A 7863-nucleotide genomic window follows, 5' to 3' on the forward strand; every position below is an offset into this window, starting at 1 on the left:
AGACAAAAAAAAAAAAAGAGATTCGGGACCGAAAGAGTAATTCTTATGACATAAATTTTTTGTTAAAGATGAAAATATTAAAATTAATTTATTTAAAATTATAGATTTAATAAAAATTAAATTAGTTAAAAATACATATATGAATAATTTTTTCTTTTTATATTTTACACTATTTTTAATGAAAAAAAAAAACTCATATTTTTTTATTAAGAATATATATATATTTTTAAAACAATATTACTGAAAGACAACAAAATCAAATATTTTAATAATATTTTCATAATTTGCAATAACTAATAATCAAATTTTTTTAAAAAAATCTTATGCACCGAAATGATGTAACTAAATAATTTTGAAAATATATAAAATGTCCTTAATTGTTATTTTACGTATAACAGTTAGTATAAAAAAATTTATCAAACACTTTAGCACAAGTAATACATCAGTTAGTCAAATTAGCTAATAAAATCAAGTAACAAATAATAATTAATAGAATAAACTATTAGCTAAAAACTAACGACTAATAGTCGCTCTCTAAGGGGGTGTTTGACAAATAGCTTTTTGAAGAACTTTTAGTTTATTGAACAACTTTTAGCTGTTTGACCAGTCAAAATGCTAATTTAGGTGTTTGGTAAATTAGCTTTTTGGATCCAAAAAGCTAATTTCTGAAAAGCTAACTTACCCAGTGTTTTGAAATGGTTTTTTCTGTAAAAAAAATTTTTTATTCCTTATATGCCCTTAAAAATTTATTATTCAGTTTACACAAATAAATATATTTTGATTATTTATTAATTATATTAGAATATTTTATTATAATATAATTTTACTTTTATAAATTTAAAATAATTAATTTTTATATAAAAATTATTTTAATTATAAAATATATAAATTTATTAAAATCAACATAAAATAGAAAAATATAAATATTAATAATTTATTTTTATACTAAAATTACATTATATAAATTTTATACTAAAAATAAATTAAATAAATTAACTTTATTGAAAATTATAAATATAATGAACTAATCGACAACTAACATAATAAATATGTATACAAAAAATTTATTATTTTATATTTTACTAGAAAAAACTATTTATATATTTTAATAAAAATATATTATTTTTTTAAATATATATGTAATAAAAATAAATACTTTTATAACATTTTTACAATTTTCAATAACTAATAACAAATTTTTTTAAGTATTCTAAACTCAAAGGAACATTTGAATATATTAGAAATAAACATAAAATAGAAATGTCCTCAATTGTCATTTTACGTATAAACAACTAATATCAAACAGTTGTTTTACCAAATATTTTAATACAAACAGCCAATCGAATCAGCTAGTCAAACCAGCTAATTGAATCAGCTAAACAACTATCAGCTAATTGAATCAGCTAACAGCTATCAGCTAATTGCCAAACACGCCCTAAATCTTTTCTTTTTCTCTATTTTGATTTATCTCTTAACCCCCAAAGAAATGTAGAGAATTATAAATTGAGAGATCAAATATTTCTCTCTCATTCTCACGTCGCAAACATTTTTATCTCTCATAAACTTACGCATTCAATTATAAATTTATTCCCTGCATCGCTCTTTACTCACTCTTCTAAAGGCTACGCCTCACTTTTCGCCGCAATCTGACCCCTCATGCATCAATCTACACAGCTACGTATCACTCTTCCACAGTTGCAGGTTCGACATTGCTCTTGTTGGATATTCTTTCCGTTTTCACTTCAAATTTTCTTTATATTTTTTCATTATTTGCTTATTTTTTGTCTGTTTTAATTCATGGATAATTGTATTAGGATTTGTTGGATTTTTTGATCCAATTAAATCCACCCCAATATAAGATACACACACCTACTATGCAGCCCACTTTATACCTGGCCCCGACCCACGACCCGCACCTGCCACCCAGAACCGCCTGGATCTACGACCCGGACCTGGACCCGCGACCCACAACCCGATCCGCCTTGGATCCGCGTCTTTTGCCTAGTCTTGATCTTGGCCGTCCAATTGTGGATCTATATCTAGTCCGTTCGTTGCTTATTGGCTTGAATCTAGATATATAGAGAGAGAGGGTTGTCTCACATAATTCACTCACGTTCTCTCTCTATACAGGCTTTCCCTCTCTAGCTCTCCCATCTCTCCCTCTCGACCTCTCTGTTTGCCTTTCCGGTGACTTTTTCCGGCGGTTTCACGTCGGTTCTTGGTGGCGCCTCCCTCCTGTAACTTGTGGAGGTTCTTTGGCGTGGTGTTTCACCCATTGGTTGTTGTTCGTAGCCGCAAAGGGCTCGTTCAACCTTTAGGCGTTTGTATTTTTATTTGTTTCGCCTTGTATGTTCTTGAGGGGGTTGATTTTTGCGTGAGTTGTATGTTTCGGGCCGGTTTAAAGTGTGTAGTCGCTAGTTAGGTGCATTTTGTGTGTCGATTTACTGTTTTGAGTGGTTAGGGGCTGAGTCTAACCAAAACTAGTATAATATTTGAGTTTTTACTCATTTTTCGTTAATAAACTTTTCGATCTATTCCGTATTTTATATTAACAGGATTGAACAAAATTTTGTTCAAAATTTTCAATCTTTCATACTTGTGCTTACTACACAGAGCAAATATTTTTCAATTTTTTAATACATGTGTTTACTATGTGTTATGTATATTTAATTGAAAAACATCAACAAGCACCGTGAATAAACACAAATTTGGTCTCCTTCGTAAAAGAAAAGAAAATTAGTAGGACCAAAATATATATAGATGATTCCATGAGATAGTTAGTTTTTATTTATATTTATTTGCTTATTTAAGATGTTAAAGTATTTTATTTTCATTTGATTGTATTTATCTAAGGAATGAATTTTGTTTAATAATTCTAATAATATTTTATCTATGATTTTTTTATCAATTAATATTTTCTTATTATCAATTGCAGAAAGCAAAATGATAGTGAAGAATGTAATTGTAGATAAAAAAAAAAAAAAAAATTTAACATAGAGCTAGAAATTAAAAGTAGAGAATTTATTTGAAAAATATAACAAAGAAGTATTAAGAGTAAAAAAATGATTAATAATAAAACGGTAATAGAATAAAAAATATTTTAACAAATAAATATGAGAATTTTAGTTAGTAAACTTCTTACTTTCAATTATCTGCTTTTCTTTGTATGTAATAGAGAAATAAAATTAAAAAATAGTAAAAACATAAATATCTGATAGAAAATAGTAATAACTTCATTTCTCTTTTAGCAAATATAGAGAAATGAGGATACAAAATAAAAATAACGTCATTTTTTCCTTGAGTCAGACAATAAACCATAGAGAAAATTTTTATTTTTTAACTTTATTTCTTTGTCACATACAGAAAAATAATTTATGCAATATATTTATATTTATTTATATTTTTTTTTACTATTCAATTTTTATCTTTTTTAAAATTATATTATTTCAATTTACAAAACATCATATTTAATTTAGTATTTAATTATTACCACTTTTTAAAAAAATTAACTAATTTTTTTTATCTTACAAATATCGTATCTAATTCATTATTTAAATAAAAAAAAGTTACCAAAAATATTTATCATAGATTCTCACTCTTTAAAACTATCTATTGTCCGATTAATCATTTATTCTTTATCGATCAATTCAGGTAGCTAGCTACATTTTTTTTCTCAACTAAAGTATCTATTTTATTAGACAAAAGAATTAACCGGTTTTTGAATTGTCTTCTACTTCTTAAGAAAAAAAACATTTATTGACTTCTTCTCAAGATTAGAAGTAGTTTTTAGATTTCAAAAGTGTTTTTTTGAAAAGTATCTTAACCGGTGCTTTTGAAAAAAATAGAAACAATTTTATTATCTAAATTACAATTTTAATAAAAATAATAATAAGATAAAGTAAAAATAAAAATAATTCATTTATATAAAATTTAAATTTAAATATAACCGTAATTTAATTATTAATTTATATATTTTTTATTTTAATTAAATTTAAAATATAGAATTTAAAATATCAAAATTTGAAAATATAAATTTTAATAATATAGTAGAATATTTAATATTTTAAAATATAATTTATAAAGTTAAAATAATTTATAGATTAAATTTTATTTATATTTTTTTCAATGTTTATTTTTATAAAAAATAAAAAAATACAAATATAATGTATACATAAAATTGAATAAATATATATTCAATCAGTATATATAATTTAAATTTTTTTAAATATAATTTATAAAATTTTAAAATAAATTAGAAAAGTTCTATAAAAAAAATATATTTATATTGCTATGTCCTATTTAATAATTTTAACATTTTAAAAACACCTTCAATTTCATTATATTCACACAATTTATTTTATTTTATTTTATTTTTTAATAAAAATTGCTTTTATAATTATTCATTGAAACATAAAATCGGGCCATAATTTTCATTTAAATTCATTTTCTTTACAATTTCAAATTTTTTCATCATTTTTTACTATTTTATTATTTGTACCAAACGATCCATAAGTGAAATAAGAGTAGAAAAACGAAAATATTTTTATTTATCTTGTTTATTTGAATTTAAGAAGAAAAATAAAATTTGAAAAATATATTATTTTTATTTCTTGATTTTTTATTTATCGCTCTTAAACATAGAAATGAAAGGAAAAAAGATTAGAATGAATGTACTCTCAATTATCAATTTTTACATTTATTTATATAGAGAAAAATAAAATCAAATAATAAAAAATGATTTAATTTTTAATTGTCAATTCTTTGTCACCACTGGAAAAAAATAAAAAATAAAGGAGATTATTTCTATTTTGGTGACATCATATGTATACCAAACACTGAGAGTAGAAGAGAAAATTGTAAAAATACAAAAGTATGATTCAATAGAGATAAAAGAATTTTATTCGGTAAAACAGATAATTCAGTTGAAAAATATAATAATAATAATAATAATAATAATAATAATAATAATAATAATAGAGATTCTACCTTATTAAGGGGGTGTATTCAATTGACATTTTAATGACTTTTTTGGATTTTAAAAATACTTCTATTAATGTCTTATAATACTAATAAAATGACATTTGCATAAAAAAAAATTATACAAATATAAAAATATTTTTAATGTTAAGTACAATGACACAAAAAATAAATATGACCTTAAGAGGCGGACGAACAAATATTTTAAGATGATAAAATATATAGTTGTATTTCTCAGCCAAGTTTTGGGCTGGAGCCGATTTGCGGGGACAGACGCAGTCTGCTCTGTTTTTTTCTTGTTTTTTTTTTTAAAATTATAAATATAAAAAATTATAATAATTATAATTTAATAAAATATATACAATATATATGTCATTTTTTAGAGAATAAAATTTATTATAATACAAATAAATATAAATTTAGAAATATATATGTATGTATAATATAAATTTATAATCAAATTATACATATTAATACACATTTATATTATTATATTTATTACCATCAAATCAATACACATCAAAACTCTCCAAACTCATTCCAAACCTAAATACAAAAGAAACACATAAATTCAAACTCACTTCAAAATTCAAATAAAAATTAAATTCAAACTCAAATTTCCCCAAAACCTTCTAAGACCATCTCCAACCGAGGAGATTTTCTCTATTTTTTTGCAGGGTGGGGAGAAAATTACTGCTACAACCCACCCTGCAGTTTTGTAGAATTCACCCGCTGGAATCGGCGGGTGCATTTTTTTTTTTAATACAATTATCTATTTATTTATAAAGTTATCTATTTTTTTAATAATCTATTTATTTATGTAGTTATCTATTTTTTTATATTTATTTAATTTTTAATTTTTTAAATATCATCAACAAAATAAATTTTTTTTATTTTGTTTATATTTTTATATTTTATTTTATTTTTAGTTTGTTTTAAGCTTATATTTTATATATTTTATTTTATTTTTGTTACTTTTAATTTTATTATTTTTTATTATAATTTTGTAATTAATATTTATAGTAAATTATTTATTTATTTAATATTTATTAAAATTTATAATTAATTGATTATGGTAAAATAATTATAAAATTATCTATATTAAATTTAAACTATTATAATATTTATAAATAAAATATAACATTAATTATAAAAAATATCATAATATTAAATAAAAGATAAACTTAAGAATACAATATAAAATTATGTGTACAATATTATTCAAAATTACTTAAAGAAACTTAGAAAATAATATTGAATTAAACATGCAATATCTATTCATCATCTAAATCGTTTGGATTCTCATCCAAATCATTGAAATATTGGCTAAAACCCGACAAGCATCTTCCGGTGGATTTCCCATCCTTTTGCGCATAATTTTATCTTGCTCATGTTTATAATAAGCATAAGCAGTAGAATTAGTGATAGTACTCAAGTCGACTCACATAATTTTATTTATCTTTTGGCTTGTGTGATTTCTATTTTTTTTTCTTCAAGCATAAAATATTTTTTTCTATCAGAAGCACTGTTCTTCATCATTTCCCGAAGTTCTGCATTGTGCTTATCCAACTTCGCAAAGTCAGCCGCCCACACTTCATCATTTTTCTTTTGAACTTTGATTTTTTCACACCTATTGGTCGTTCGTGAGAAGAGTCGCTAAACTCATCATTGAAACGAAATGATTCACCTTCAACATTTTCATTAAATAAATTCGTAGTAAATGCCAAAAGTTCAGAAGATTCAAATGTAGCGTTCTCCTCCGACAATGACATGTGACTTGCGAAATTTTGCCGAGAACTTTTATGTAAATTTCTAGGTTCGTTATGGTCTTTAAACTTTTCTAAATTATTCATAATTTCGAAAACGTGATCAAACTGGAATCCTCTTTTAGACCCTGACGGATGTTTCTTGAACATGTCTCTTGCCATCATCATCTGCATGAAATAATAAATATTACATACAATATTTTTCTATAAAAGCACTACATACAAATAATATTGTTTTTTTTTTTAATCTATATTTATATTTTTATGCTTTAATTTAAATATATATTAAAATATTAATAAATATAATTTATCGGTATAATATTTAAATATTAATTAAAAATATTATTATAACTTAAATGTATAAAAATAATAAAATATTAAATTTTATTTGTAATTTTAAAAAGGCAAAACAGCAAAAAATACCCATGTGGTTTACCAAATCTGCTGAAAACCCCATAGTCCTAAAACTCCAAAAAATCTACTCGTGGTTTGTAAAACGTTGCAAAAAATCCCCCATCCGTTAGGATTTAATGGAGGTTGTATACCACGCGCCTGAAATGCGATTTTTTTGTTTATAAAGTGATATATTTATGTGTAAAATTACTGAAATACCTAATGACTTCTTATTCCTTATTCTTCTTCTCCCTCGTTCTTCTTCTTCTTTATTCTTCTTCTTTCTTATTGTTATTCATACTTTCAGAACTTACTCTCAATTCATTTTTTTATTTAAAATCCGTTAAATACAACCAAATTCAACACCGATCCCAAAATTATCACAATTAATCGACCGGACATGGATCTTCTTCTATTTTACCAAACTCAGAAATATTTCTTCTTGTGTTTTATAAAACCCAGAAATAGCAAACCCAAAAAATTTAAGAAATCAATTTGACATCAAGATTTGAAATCAATCTAAAAAGAAAGAAAAAAAGAAACGGTCGTACGGAAGAATTAGGAAGAAAAAAAAAATTGGGGGAAAAAGAGATAGAGAAAGAAGAAAGAAAAACCTGTTTGCTTCTGGTTGCAACGGTGTACGGAAGAATTGGAGAGAAAAAATAAAGAAGAAAGAAAATTGGGGAAAAAAAAAATAGAAAAAGAAAAAAAAAATGGAGAAAAAAAA

This window comes from Andrographis paniculata, unplaced genomic scaffold (assembly GCF_009805555.1).
Source record: "Andrographis paniculata isolate CXL003 unplaced genomic scaffold, ASM980555v1 Contig70END, whole genome shotgun sequence".
Taxonomy (NCBI): domain Eukaryota; kingdom Viridiplantae; phylum Streptophyta; class Magnoliopsida; order Lamiales; family Acanthaceae; genus Andrographis; species Andrographis paniculata.